The sequence below is a fragment of the Peromyscus eremicus genome, chromosome 16_21 (genome assembly GCF_949786415.1).
Source record: "Peromyscus eremicus chromosome 16_21, PerEre_H2_v1, whole genome shotgun sequence".
Taxonomy (NCBI): Eukaryota; Metazoa; Chordata; class Mammalia; order Rodentia; family Cricetidae; genus Peromyscus; species Peromyscus eremicus.
Window position 1 is genome coordinate 30,547,078 of NC_081432.1, and position 15,365 is coordinate 30,562,442.

Sequence of the window (15,365 nt, forward strand, 5' to 3'; positions counted from 1 at the left end):
CCAGAGCGCGGGTAGAGTTGGAGAAGGGACCCTCCCATGCCAGCCTGGGGTCTTAACCTCCACCCACTTTCAACTTTTTGCTGCTCCCGTTAGATGGCGCTCAAGACTTTCTAACCATTTGTGAAAGTGCTCCTGGCCCGGAACAAAAAGAGCCGTTGGGAGTGAGAGTGTGTGGAGTGGGCGTGCGCGGAGAGGGGGTGGGGAGGGGAGGGGGGCACAAGGCGCGGGCGTCGCCTGGCACCACGAGGAGCAGTCACGGGTCAGCTGGCCCCGGGCGGGGGTTCATCCCAGGCAGGGCCTCCTCCGCAGCGAGCCCAGAACTTTCGCTGCTTCCTCTCCATTTCCCACCTCGGTTTTCTCCTGGGCCCGGCTCAGGAGTCAAGCAGATGGGTTTCGGCCTCAGGAAGCCCGGGGACCGCACACCATGCAGGCCCTCTGAGCTCTGGAAGAAAGAGGCCCGGAATTGAGTAGTGGAGCTGGGGTTCAGATCAATCCTCCCCACGCTCACCCCACGCTCACCCCACACGGGTTCTGAGCCCTCAAGCCCCAGCTCTGTACATCAACCCAGGCTTTCTTCCAGAACTTGGGGCAGGTGCTCTCCAGTGAAACGGTTTCTCAATGGGAGGTTTTGTAAGTTCGCTGAGTGCCTGTTTCCAACAAGACAGGACAAACTTTCTTGTACCCGGGGGCCGATGATGCCCGAGTGAAGTCAAGCCACCTTCCTTTTAAAATCATGAAATGAAAGAAAATAACGAAAGGCCCTGGAAACCCTGAAGCGTTAGAAGTGTGACCACTCATTTTCAAACAATTATGTAAGGAGTGATCAGCTTTCCACTGTTCACCTCTTCCCTTACACTGTACAAGAAATGTCTTGACAGTAGGCGAGCGGGTACTCTGGTCCTTCACTTCTCTGTCGGTCGGAGCGCTAGGAGCTGTGCGCCCGGCCACCCCCAGGACTAGAGGGAGCGGACACCTTCCTTTGTGAGTTCCCTTGACTGGGAACTTTCTCGCGCGCGGTGGATTCCCCTTTAAGAAAGTAGCGATTGCTATGAATATTTAATGCGGAACTGAAGCCCGTCGGGCCGAGGGGGAGACCCGGCCCGCTCTCTGCGGCCGGGGCGCACAGCTAGCTCATCCCCACCCGTCCCGCCAGGGTAAGATGCGGAAGACGAGGTTTTGCGGGGTGGAAAAGCTTAGCGGAGCAGGACTGGGGACCAGGGGACCCGCTCGGGTCCAGCAAGCTGGCGCGGGTCATTTCCATAAGAAAGCGGCACCCCAGCTGGAGGCTGCGAGGCTGCGGCTCTCCCAGTGCCTCCTTGTCCCCACTGCGGGTGACTGCCCGACTCAGGCTCCTCTGGATCCCGAACTTAGGCAAGCGCTGCGGTGTGGGTTGGTGTTGCAGAGACGTGGCCTCCAGAGTTGCCCGACTCGGACCCGTTTCCAGTCTGGAGGGAGTGGACCGACCGTGTGCAGGGTGAGTTCAGGGCGCTGAGGAGCCAGGGCGGGACGAGGAGAGCGCCAGGAAGCTAGCCCGCACTGGGCACCCTGGATCACCAAATCCTGCGAAGGACTCTGAAGCGGGGGGTGTGGGTGGGAGTGCTGGGAGAAAGCCCCAGAACCCAGAATGCCAGCCGGGTGCTCTTTCAAATCCCCAGAGCTTTCGCTTTCAGCGGGTGACCCTTTTCCTGCGAAGGGGGGGTGCAAAGTGAACTTGGTCAGACACTTGGTCTTAGGAGTGAGGCCGTTCTTTCTGTTTACACTGTTTCTTCGCTGCTTTTAGCTTGCACGATAGCCACGAATCTTCAGCCCAATCTCTTTCTCTCTCTCTCTCTCTCTCTCTCTCTCTCTCTCTCTCTCTCTCTCTCTCTCTCACACACACACACACACACACACACACACACACACGGTACTTTATGACCTCATCTAGAGACATCAAAACCTAGATCTGTGGTGTTTATTCTTAGTGTACCAAAAAGCAGAGGAGCGAATGTGTGAGACAGATGTCTGTCTGCACTTTGCCTTCTGCTGGGGAAAGATGCCTGAAAATGACTAGCTTCCTTTTACAGATTCTGAACCACCTGTATTTTGCCACAAAACTAAGTTGGGTCACTAATAAAGCATCAGTTACATGGATCAACAAAATACCAGTTATGCCTTTTAACGACCTTAGTACTTATGGTTATAGCTGAGAACTTCAAACTCGGTCAATATAATCAAGTGATTTCTAAAATCGGCTGCCTAAGATTTTTACATCATCTGTCCCCTTACACCCCCAAGAAGTTAGAAGGCTAAAGATGAGGTTTTAAGGAGTTGGTGTGTATTCGTGGTCAATGCTGAATTCGTTTCTTTCAGTAAACTTCGTTGCTACTTCTGCTAAATAATGGGACCTTGATTTCTGATTCTGTCAAGTTTGCAGCGTGTAATTGATGATGGTGGTTACAACCGACTTGGTTGGGAAGTGGAATTGGGGCAAGATGAGGGTACACTCTCTTCCAGCAGTCTGGTTATGGTGAAAACCGGAGGCCATTTAAAAGAACAAGTTGTTTTAATTTCTACTTCAGCTTGGGTAATGCCTGCCGGGGTGGGGGTGGGGAGAAGGAGAGAGAGTGAAAGATGCTGAAACCAAACAGCAGAGAAGAAAATAAAGAATTGGTGCTATGTTTTTAGTGTTCCTTTTTGCTCGTGGGTGGAAATGGCTTTTGGTGAGTCATAGGTACGGAGCATCGCGGCTGTCTGAAGAGGGGAAGGTGTCAGGAGTTTATCAGTTGCGAGGCTACTGTGTGGCTGGGCCTGCTTCTTCCAGGAGGCCATCTGGCACTTCTCTTTGCCAGCTTCTCGTTACCCCCAAGTGGAAATCCATGCTCGGTTGTGTGTGAGGGAGGCATGGAGCAAAGGAGGAAATTAAATTGCTGTTCGAGTCCACAGTAAGAAAAGGGGGAGAGACTTTCAAAGGTCCTTCTACCTCTAGGAAGCAGGCGAGCTGAGCAGCTGAGCAGTTGGAGGGGCCAGTTTATCTTGGGATGTACCTCTGCTCGCACCCTGGCTTTCTAGAGCATTGGGAGTGTTGGGGGCAATGAGATTGAAGCCTGTCTGGCTCAAGACATCTGCCCAGCTCCTCAGCTCCTGGGTGGAAGCCCATAGCACCAGCATGCATCTGGTTCTGATGTACCTGCCAGGGTGGTATGGACATCGGCTGTGTGGCCCACACTTGACCTGCTTGGGATTAGCAGGTCCTCTGCTCAGCAGCACTAAAGCTTTTGATTATTTCGGAGCACTGGGTGGCCTCTTCCCCGTCTGTGAAGCCCATGGACCCCCTCCATACTTCTGTTATGTCAGAGTTAATTGCCCGGCAGTGGGGTGTCACTCATGGTGGGATGGCCAAGAAATGCTGCAGGAAAGGACTGTGTCCTCAACAGGTAAGAGCATGGCACAGGATTCTCTTTCTCTTTGCTAGCCAGAGGGTCCTGAAACCGAAACGTCTTTTGAATGGAATAGTCCTTGGCATTTTCCCTTCAGTGGTTCCCCCATGGACAAGCCTTTTTTGCCCACCTTAGGCTGTAGGCACCCCTGAGTGGGGTCTTGAAAGTATAACTAGTGTTGCTTTCAGTGGGCAGCTCATCCTAGTGGCGCAGCTTAACAAGAGAGCATCCAGGTCAGAAGCAAATGTTCCTAAGTGTCCTGGGAACAAATTCCCTGTTGATGCCACGATGCCACGCCACGAAAGAGTGAACAAGAGGCAGGACTCCTTGTAGCTCTAGAGCTTTCTTACCAAGTCCATGATGGAGTGGGGCAGGGCTTGGGAACAGGGAAAATAAAAATAAAAAAAAAATCAGTCAGTTGCCTTTTCTGGAAACAGGGTAGCTTCGGATAAATTGGAGACCAGGAAATCCTGCTGATAGAGAGAGGGAATGATGTTCCCTAGGTAGGATAGCTCTGTGGTCTAATCCACTTGTTCTGAGAGTTCTAGGATTCCATGGTAAAGGAAAGACCAGGGCTCTCCCAAAGTGACCAGAAAAACAGGTCTTTACACCCGCTGCCCCCCCCCCATCCAAAGAGATCCACAGCACTGGGGTCTGAACAGACCTGCCTCTCAAGACACCTGGTGGGAGAACCTGGGGTTTCTTCAACTTGTAAGCTTTCAAAATAGACAGGAAAGGAGGAGAGCCCCCTTCTTTCAGATTAGGTCTCTTTAGGATCAGAAAACTTATCCATTACTATGGCATCCTTAGCATCCTCATAGGTGGCCCTTATAGGTTGTTCAGGATGCGAGGTAAGCTAGGAGGAGGAGGTTGGCCTGTTCCCAGCAACCCAAGTATATGAAAACGAGTGTTTTCTAAGAAAAAAACAAAAACAAAAACAAAACTCTACAGCTTTAAAGATTTTCCCTAGCTAGAACCCATCTACTTTTATCAGGGTCTCATGCAGGCAGCCAAAGCCAGCTTCACCTCTTTTTCTTCTTTGTGGCATGAGGTTGCATTTTAGGAGGGCTCATTTGATGCTGTTTGCAGCTAGTTCCTCTGTCCCTGTCCTCATCTGGGTCTTTGTATGAAAACTCCACGTGTAAGATCTTTACATTTTTTTTCTATTCATTTTGACTAGAAAATTTGACAAGGCATAGACACATTAAGTTTCGTGAACTACATTGGACTCATCTACCAAAATGCATCTCACTTGTATTTGGATAGAGTCAAGGGTGGAGTGCTGTATCACTCACATGCCTGCTGAAACCTCACCAAGACTTTCTCACTGGCAGAAATTTCTAGAAAATCCTGCTGAGGCCATTCCTGGGGTGGCCCAGAGCAACCCAGGCCTGTGAGGAGAAGGGAAAGAGGGTGAGGAGTCAGGAGGGTTAGTTTGGGGAATGGGGTTCCTCTCTGCACCTCAGGGGAGCTGGGAGGCTCGGCTGGACAGGAGGTCTACGTCAGTCTCTCTGAGCTTCTGTTTGGGTTGAGTTAGGAAAGGAGACACCTTTTCTAAAAGGGGAGGGACAGTCACTGACTATATCTCACATGCACTTGTCAAACCTTTTCCTAAAGTTGTGTCCTCACCACCTGCCCTGTCGTGGGAGGAGTAACATCTCTGGAGTTTTTGTACCTGCTCCTGGCCCTGAACTCCAGCTCTGGACTTACCATTATCTGCTTGCTGTGCACTGAGTTCCACTCTATAATTCCTGAAGTGCCGCTGCTACCACTGACTTGGAGGGGAGTATGAGAGCTGCACCTGGAGCTTACCCTTCAGTGTGGGCACGGAAAGCTATGGTTCTTAAGATAGTTTGTTGTGATTGTTTCTTTCTCTTTTTCCCTCACCTGCACCATGTAGATTCCAATCCTGCTAGTCTCTCTATGCTAAAGCCATGACCAAGTCATGAGCTTAACGGCTTGGAGGTGCCTATCTAGTCTCTGTGGGTCCCACCTCATGGTTACGGGGAGGGGGGGATGGGGTGGGGATGGGGATGACCTCTCTTCCACAGCAGCCTGCTCTTTACTTTCACAGGCCACACTGACTCAGACACCCACCTAATCCAAGGAGCCTTCTCCATTCGTGAGCCTTCCTCCTCTTACTACTCAGCAGGGAGGCTTGCTTCTCCAAGTCAGACTGCAACTCTCAACCTTACCAAGACAACCAAGAGTAAGTCACGTTTCTCAGTGGGGCTTGGGCCTCAGCCTTGCGGAGCTGTCTGGGAGATCAGCTAGAAATAAGTCCCCAAAGGCCCAAGCACAATCACGCACCCAAGCCCCTAGAGGCTTGTGGAATAATGGGGATCTTAGGCTGGGCCCCTGGGTAGCTAGCCACACACCATTGACGTCTTCCCCCTCTCAGAATAATCAATCTGCTCTGTATCCTAGGAGCTGGGGACAGGCCTGCTAGGTGTATGGTTTTTGAAAGAGCCTTGGTAGTGGGTTTGCAGGGAGCCTTTGTTAGAGCTTTGTTAGAGCAAGCCTTCAGCAGCTCTTACAGACCCCTCACCATCTTTCCCCTACTCCTGCAGAGAAGAATTTGCCTAGGATCCACTGCCTGCTACAGATAGCTTCCTACCAAATGCTTGCTCCTTCCTTAAAATCTCTCCCCCAGGTCTGGGCAGATGAACATGGTTTGGATGGCCTTTGGGACCGGGCCCTCCACCCCCATCCCCACAAAGTAGGCATTCAGAAAGTGACCTCCCAATGCTGCTGCACATTATGGCCCAGTAGCCTGGCCAAGAGGCACATACGCCGTCCTAGCACGGCAGAGACACGTGAGATTGAAGGAGGGTTCAAACAGGAGGAAGACATCTGACCTCCTCTGGTAAAGATCGTGACAGAAAGAGCTGACTGAGGATGCCAAGCTCTGCACTACCTGGCTTGCGCTTGCCAAACAGCAGCCAGGTTGCAGGATTTGTGGGTACAGCTGCTTTACACTCAGTCACCATAAGTATACCTCCTCTTTAGCCAAGGTACAGCTTTAAGCAGGATCCCCGAAGGGTGCTCTGGCACACAGACTGTTTACATACACACCAGCTTGCATGCACAGTGTTCTATATAGCTACCCCACACCACCCCAAGCCTTCCTATTCCAGTTGTCTTCCTGTTTCTTTTCCAGGCCCTTCTATCTGCACACACAGTCACTTGGAGAAAAAATCAAGTGTATGTACCTCTCCCTGCAGACGGTGGGTCTGTAAGGTGAGGCATTCACACTGGGACCCCTCAAGTTGCCGTTTATTTATTTATTTCTGTCCCCAGTCAACCAGCTTGGGTTTTTCTGGCAAGGGTTGGTTGGGGAGATACAAACAGAAGTGGAGGCCTCATTCTCTGGGGGCTTTTGTTTCTCTCTGATGCCCTAGCTCACACTCCAGAACAAAGGGTTGAGGTAAGTGATTTCTCTTTTGGTCTCCTGGTGCCTCACTTGCAGGGATCCTCTTTGAGACCCCCCAGGAGAGCCGGGGCGAGGGTGGGGGGGAGGTGGGGGGCAGATCCAAGTAACTACTGCTGACCTTGCCAGCTCCTCCTCTTTGAGAAGCAGAAAGCCCGTTTCAGATGTTAGCTGCTCAGTCCGTGCCGTTGGGTGCCTACTTCTACTCCCCCAAGCCTGAAGAGTCAAGGCTGACAGCTACACACACACCTCTCTTGTTAGGACAAGGGCTGGTGATTTGTCTCAGAGGTAAAGCGCTTAAAGGATCCACCCCCCACCCAGCCCCAACACACACACACACACACACACACACACACAAACACACACACACACACACCCCTCAAAGCTGACTCCATCTTACAGTGCTCACCTAGCATTTGCAAGGCCCCTGTATTCTCGTCACCGCAGAAAACAAAAAACACATGGGACAGCTATTAAATAGCTCTTGGAAGAGGTTAAAGGTCTTTCTCTCGGGGTTGAGAATTTTTAAAAGCTCTTTTGGGTAGAAATCTTCAGGGGACACAACATAGAAATTAGACTTGCTGGTGCAATTTTAAAATTTGAAAGACCTCTCTCCCTAAAAGTGTCCATTAAAAATGGTTCTATTTTGTTTGCCGACTGGCCTTTTTGCCATTGTGAGTCAGGAGGAGTCTCGAGGCCAGGCCACTAACACGTTTTTTTTTCCTTGTGCTAGTTTTGAGGTGCTGGTCCACTTTCTGATGAGATCTATTGAGTTTTTCTTTAGCTGTGTGTGTGTGTGTGTGTGTGTGTGTGTGTGTGTGTGTGTGTGTGTGTGTGTGTTGGGGGGGGTGTTCAGACTTAAAACATACATGGAAAGTTAACCCCTTCTGTGCCAGCCCATTACAGGAGTCCTTAGAGCATGCCAGCTTGGCTTCTTACTCATAGAGGTGGGCACTGTGTCTGGCCCGGGTGGAATGAGGCGATCTAACCCTTTTTATTTCAGTGCCCACAGGAGAGCTTTTGGAAACCAGTATCTCTCTTGTTTCAGTGTGCCAAGTTCAAGCCAATGATGCGGGGTCCACCTTCTGCTGAGAGCCAGTCCTGGAAGGCACTGAGTTCATGGAAGTGCTTCAGCAAAAGTATTTTTTGTTCATTAAAAAAAATAATAATTAAAAGATGTCTATCCTTCCCTCATACAATGTCTGTCCCATCACTTGCACCTTGTGAGTTGTCTAATGTTAGGAACTTACAGACCCACAGCCACAGTTCAGATGTGTTCTGTGCTTTACTTCCTAGTCACTGAGTCCTGCGGAGGGAGGATTTACACTTGATTTGCCTTTGCCTAGATTGTTCTCACCAGAGGCTGGGGGTGGGAGGGGGATGGGGGGCACTTAGAGGGAAGTCCAAATTTAAAAGATCAGCCTTGTGCCCCAAGTAAGTGACACAGCCACACCTGCTTCCTGATCCCTGTAAGAAGGAGGCATCCCATAGACTGGCCCCCAAGCTCTGGAAACTGAGTTTTACAGAGATCTTTCCCCCACCCCTGTACTCGTAGCCAATTCCAGTTAAGTAAATTTCCTGTTGTGTTCCCATGCAAAACACACATGCAGAGGGTCACTGTCACCTCCTCTTCCCCACTGGGCCACACTGCTGATGCCCAACACACAACCAGAGAGTCAAAGAGAAAGCAAGCCTCTTCTCATGTATTAGAAGGTTATTTCATAGTAGTATTGAATGGGTCCACAGACAGCAACTTGCTACTTGTTTTCAAGAAACAGGTACACTGTCCCCTTCTTTTAAAAAAGCTAACAATGTTTCCAAAGCAGAAGGGAAATTACCGAGGTCCATTAGTGCCTTACATACAGACTATGGCTGGTCTGGAGGAAACTATATTTCTAAATAAACAGCTCACTGTTTATTATGTATATTTCTTTATTCAAAAGGGAAGAAAAGGGAGCTGTATTGTCTTGTTAACATATCCAAGAAGAGAGGGTATAACTCACTTCCCTTTTTGCTTCCCTTAAGTCCCGGGTTGCATCTAGTCAGTTGCCAGGTTCCCTATTTCTGCTTGCTAGGATGACCTGGGGACACGCCACTTCTCTAGTTTTCAGTTTGCAAAATTTTAAAGACTGCAGGGGGCTAGTTCTCTGGGAATATTATCAGAGCCTTTGTGTGTGTGTGTGTGTGTGTGTGTGTGTGTGTGTGTGTGTGTGTGTGTGTGTAGAGCGCGCGCGCGCGGGGGGGGGGGCGGGGAGGGGGTCACATTTGCCACTGTTTTATCTAAAGCTAAGCCCCCCTCACATTTTGTGAGCTTAGAAGCAAAGTCGACAGGCGTCTTCCCTGGTGGGACATTGGGTACACACTAGCGATTGCTATTCTGTCAGTGAGCAAGCCCGCAGAAGACATCGGGTATGGTAGGCCTGGGGCTCCCTAGTGTCTGAGCTGGGAGCCGCTTCAGGTGATCAATCACACGCAGGATCTAGCTACAGGCTGGCCACTTTGGCGTCCTTGCGGCCCAAGAGAAGCCAAGGCCTGGTGCAAGTGTCCAGGGCTACTCAAGAACTCCACACTGAGAAAGGCCTGCATGGGCCCCAACGGCCCAAAACTTCCACAAAGCATCCAGCCCTGACCCCCCGCTGCTCCACAGTCCCAGCAGCCAAGACTCTCATACACTCCCAAACAACACGACCTGCCTGCACAAGGTCATATTCTGCTCTGACAGCTTCGCCCTCCACTTTTGGAATGTTGCAAAAGAAGTCGTTTGAAACCCTGTCCTGAAGCAAAGCATCCTTTGGGAGAGGTGCAAAGTTTGCCCCTTGAATACAATAAATCTCAGGCTCTAGTCCGAGGCCTGGGCCACAGTCTTTGAAGACCCAGGGGGTCAAGAGTCTTTACTTTGTCAGGGGCCCCAGGATCCAGGGCTCCAGAGCACCAGGGAGGAGGATTTCTGGGAAAGTTCGGGTCACCGAGGCCCTGAATTCAACCCCTCTATCGAGCGAGCAGGAGGCGGACTCACGACCCCAGAACAGAAAATCCAAGAACAACAGGCGTGTCAACTTTACTCCCCACACGCCTGACAAAAAGTGATAGCCAGACCTCCAAACTTAGGCCGTCAGAGCCTTCAACAACTTCTCCAACCTTTCAAGGAAACTTCCAGAACTTTTCCTGCTGGCACTCTCTTTTTCTCAGGCTTCCTCTAGCCAGGGGGCATGTGGATTACTTCCTCAACTGCCACGGGTCTCGAAGGTGCCCAAGGCCTGAGGATCTCCACAATAGCAATAATAGTACTGAGTTGGGGAAGAACTAGAGAAAAGAGTAGAAATGTTGATGAAAGGGGACATTTCAAAAGGTTTCAGTTGACACTTATCAGTAACCTCGACAGACAACTCCATTAAAAAAAAAAAAGAAGAAGAAGAAGAAGAAAATTTACTACTGTTCTTGAAAGCCGTTATTTTTTACATCGCTTTTAGGAAGATAGATGAACAAAACATCACGTTTCAAGCCATTTTGATCTGTAATTAAATGGCAGGATCGGTTTGTATTCTCCTACGGCTTTTACAGAAGTTGCAGTGATCCAAAGTCGGGTTGCTGTGTCAGAGTGGCATTTTTATTAATGAGAATACAAAAAGCTTGCATATTCTTAGCCCGGCTTGAATTTAGTTGCTAAGCAACCGGTGTATGGTAATTCATCCGCGAAATTTAAATCTTTGAGAAAGGATCCTGCGTTTTTGCTGAATGGTCTCCAGGAGGAGAGGAACTTGTGGGACCCGCAGCAGCTGCCACGGTTTGACTACTGGGGCCTTGCTGGGCCGAGCTTGGTCTGGGCCGCCCCGCGGCCACTGCCACCACCCCACCTCGGCTCCCAGCGCGGCCCTCCCTCTGGGAGAGAAGCGGGCTTTTGGCTGCCAGCTGCCTCGGCCCCTCCCGCTCGCCTCCGGTGCTCGCTGGTTTTCACCTGAGGCAAGCCTTCACCTGACTGAGTCGCCAGTTTCCCTAGGGCTTCCCAGTCCAGACCTGACTATGAATTTTCCCATCCCTTCCCTTTGCTCGCGTGTGTGTACACACACACACACACACACACACACACACACACACACACACACACACACACACAGAAAAGCGGCCAGGAGAATGCCTGTTGCCCTCTTCCCAGACCCCTCTGAGGTCACTTCCAGAGCCCACTCTTCCTCGAGGAAAAGCGGGCTCATCAAGAACGCAGCCCACAGCCCACCAGAAGGCCAGGCCGCCGCCGCTGGCCGGCAGTGACATCATAGACTCCTGCTCGCCAAGTTTGCGCCCACATTTTAGGATACAGGAACAAACACGGATGTGAAATCAAGAATGAAAGAGAGAGTAATCTAATTAATAGGCCATGAGCCAGGCTAACAAAATCAAAGAATCTGATTACACAAGTACCCCTCTTGCTATCTCCGCCTCCCCCCCCCCACCCCCTGCTCTTCCAGACTCCTCGCTATTTCCTTCCCTAGGCTGGAAAGTTCAGGAGGTAAACACAGAGCCCTCTGATTTCCTTATTGAAATCAAGATCAAGCCTATCCTGGGGCTCCCGCAGCCAAGAGGTCACATGGGTGACCTTCAGGCCCTGGGACTAAGAACCCCGAGGAATTGAAATGGCCATCCAAGCAAAGCAACCGAGAGCCAAGAGCTCTCTGGCTGGTCCAGTGAAGCCAGGGGCCCCCAACTCTCTCACGCACCACTGCTAACAACACCTGCACTCATTACTTCTGTCCTCTGTAGCGGGACCGGAGAAGGGGGGCTCCACCCTCGGTCGGTTTAAAAGGGTCTAAACATTTGGGTTGTTGTGGTTAAGCCTAGCGCTGCTACTTTTTTTCACTCTATCACCTGCTCTGGGTCACTGGAAGACTCGAACTTTCGGCTGCCTTTCTCTTCCCTTCCCCAACGCAGAAATACAAGCACAGCCAGTTGTTGGGGGTTTTTATCAGCATCTGATCGGTATAGCCAGCCTCGTGCGCTTCGAAAGAACAATGTTCTTTAACAGCTTTCCATTTTAAGGGGGGCGGGGGGAGGAGGCCCACATCCTAAATAACTAATTTCAAGACTTGTATCTAGTGCCAATACCTGTTGCATTTATTTTAGAGTTGATTAATTACCCTGGAACTTGGGCAAACTAAACTCCATGTGGAGAGAACGTTTCTTCCTTCAATTTAGTTCTGAAAGCTACAAGTTATTGATGGCTCTTATTCTATTTACATACAAATTGGTGCAAATATGCCCATCTCTTTAAATGCATTTTGTATAGATATATAAAAGTGTCATTTTTGATTTAGCTTGAAGACGTTGATCATTTATTACAAAAATAAACGAATAAATACAACAATATATTGTTGTTTCCAACAGGATAAATACTTTACAAATATATAATTTAAAAAGCAAATTTAATTGTTAAAATTATGTAAAATATTACACTCATTGATAAAACTATGAAGAGTATATACTGCATTTGATATAAGAATCAATTATTCTCTGAATGTTGAAAACCATTCATACAAAACAGATCATGAGCATGGTAATGAGCAAACACTAGAGGCCACGGGGAAGCAGAGGGAATCTCTAAGATCAATAATGGACACTTCTATTTTTTTTTTTTTTTTTTTAGAAAAAAAAGAGAAATAATCCTTGGCTAATAATACTAAGGAGGGAAAAATGCAGAGCAATAACAGCAATGTGACTTATATTTTTAAATACAACTTGAATTATTTATTGGACAGAATTGTCAGGGGAGGATGACTGGGTGGATGAGGTGATCAAGGCTTGGATAATGGCTCAAGAGCCGCAGTCTACTGTAAAGTACAAATGGGCCTAGTTTGAAACTAGCCAGGCTGATGGGACAGAACTTTGTCCCTTTCCTTTGGATTGGAAGGGGAGGAGAAGGATGGGCTGAAATGGAGGAGACAAATGGGCAGTTTACGAAGCACAAGACGCTTGTGCTGCAAAAGGACACAATGACCAAATTCATTAAAAAGATCTGGTGATACGTAACAATATTTTCATTATTTACATGTGTAACAATATGAGCCTTAGCACAAAATCTCTCACTTTATATCTTCTCTGTTGTGTTTCAACCGTGTTCATTTTGTAAATACATTCAAAGGGTTGACTTTAAAAAAAGAAAGAAAGAAAGAAAGAATAAGCACCAGCATATGTTACAAAATGCCAAAATGACAGACAAGCTACCTTGCTGGCACGGCTTCTTCACCCCTCAATCAGGGCTTCTTCCAAAATAATCAGCAAAGGTTGCTTCTTAAGAGAAAACAGTGTAAAAAAAAAAATCTAATGTTAGTACCCTTGTCCTCAGCTAAATCAAGTAAGTAGATACCTCCTGAAAATTTAAATAGACCCATTCCCCCATCTAATCAAGCACCATTATTACAGGAGGAAAACAAAACAACCCCCACCCCCCAAAAAAACCAACAAACCTTCAAGCTTCCTCTCACAAGCCAGTGGTGTGCACCACTTACAAACAACCTGCCCTGTGCCCAGTTTCCAGTCAGGCCTTCTTGGCTTACCCTTATAGTCCTTCAAACAACAACAACAGCAACAGCAACAACAACACCCAAAGAAAAACGCCGAGGACCCTCACCCACTCCAAGTTGTTCCTAGGGAAGGGCAGTAATGGTAGCAGGAGAAACAGAAAGCAAGAACACAGAAGAAAGTAAAATGTAGCTTCTGATCGACAGCCCCCCCACCCCGTTTAATAAATATGGCCTTTTTCAGATTTCACAAATCAGAATGATTGTGATTTTTTAGTACAATTTAATCCTTAAAATGATGCAACCCAATACATGGCTATCTGGCTGGGCTTGATTTGTGCTATAGGGTCTGTCTGGGAGAAATAACTGTTCCTTATTCTCATAGTTTCCCAGGATTTTTAAATCCCTGAATCTATATTGGAGGGGTGTGTGTGTGTGTGTGTGTGTGTGTGTGTGTGTGTGTGTGTGTCTATATTAGGTGACAAAATTAGGCAAAAAGTAAGTGGTAGCTGAGTGAGATTGGGGGGGAACTATAAAATCACTGCTTTCTCACTCCCTCAGTACTTAAAAAAAAAATGCACACAATACGTAGGGACTCAACCAGCCAGAGGCTTTCTCATCTTTAGCCCTCACAACCTGAGGCACTACATTTTCATTTTTCCATGTTGTAAATACTGATACATTAACTTGATAAATGTGACCACTCTGCAGGGTCTTATCTAAAAAGTGACTTAAAAAGCTAAAGCCCTCAGCACTGGTATAGAAGATGAAGGATCATGCTTCCGGAGGACCAAACCACAGAAATGGGGAGCCCCGAGTCTGAGCTGGTCACAGTCCAAGTACAGAGTCAAGCAGGGCTCTGTACTGACTTCTTTCATGAAAGGAATAAGAAAGGAAAGCAACCATAAGCTTAATAACTGAAATTTAATCACATATAGGTATCAATGGCAAGTAATTGATATCAAAATACTTCAATGATTTATAAGCTATTCTTCGCAACTATTGATCTTCCAGAAAAAAGAAACAGGGTTGTATTGGAGGGTGAGAAGATGAGAGAGAGAGAGAGAGAGAGAGAGAGAGAGAGAGAGAGAGAGAACTAACTAAGAGGGGCTGTATTTACCATGATTGACCGGGTGGCTATATTTTCAGTGATGATGTAGCTCAATTATGCAATTCAAAACAGGTACCTTCAAGAAAATGGCTAGTAGTTATAGATCACTCAGCAAAAACACCAGAGACACGGAAACTGAGAGTAAGGAAAATATTGTGAGATTTATAGATCAGCAAGGAGCGAACAACCACTCTTGCTAAAGCACAGATGTTTTCAGCAATCCTAGCCTGCTGTGGAGGTTTCCAAACACACCTTTATGTGGGGAAGCTCTGCTCCCTCAATGCTATGACTTAAGGATCTGCATTAGTAAAAAAATACTTTCTAGAGAACTCTTTTCTTCCCACACAGTGTTGATGCATCAGACACAGACTATTTCATTCTAACAAATTTATTTTCTCAATCAGCTCTTACGGAATCACTACTCAAATTAAATTACAATCAAAGGATCACATCAAAAGATACCCTTATTACCTAACAACTGTCCATATTTTCATTTCATTTTGATTTGTGCTCGTCTGAAAAAAACACGTAATACAAGATCTGGGGAAAAATAAATTACCGTTTTGCAGCAGTTCATAAGTATTCTGAATAAAATATTAAAAGAAGTCATTTAATGAAAATATAAAGCAAATATTTTTAGATCAACAACGGATCTAACGATTCTATATTGCCGTCATTTGAAAAGTCTGTTTATTAAAACCTACCAAAAACACTGCTTGGAAATGGCAGTATTACATAATCACATCCGCAGCACCCATTCAATCAAAGTTGGCAACGGATTGAGGGCAGAAGTCAAGGGAAGTGCGGCGTCTGGTGCTGTCTTTCCACACCCTTTTATTCGGAGTCAGTCCAGAAATAAAAAATAAAAAAATGTTAATAAAAAAAATATTAGCGGT

General features: G+C 47.7%; 1 long non-coding RNA gene across 1 annotated transcript; it reads left to right on the plus strand.

Moving 5' to 3' along the window:
- Positions 1–307: 307 nt before the first annotated feature.
- On the plus strand, positions 308–7,961 carry LOC131893698 (uncharacterized). The gene is made up of 5 exons (XR_009374735.1): positions 308–1,154; positions 1,403–1,474; positions 5,494–5,628; positions 6,580–6,659; positions 7,898–7,961. It is a non-coding gene; the product is annotated as an uncharacterized LOC131893698 (long non-coding RNA).
- Positions 7,962–15,365: the final 7,404 nt, after the last annotated feature.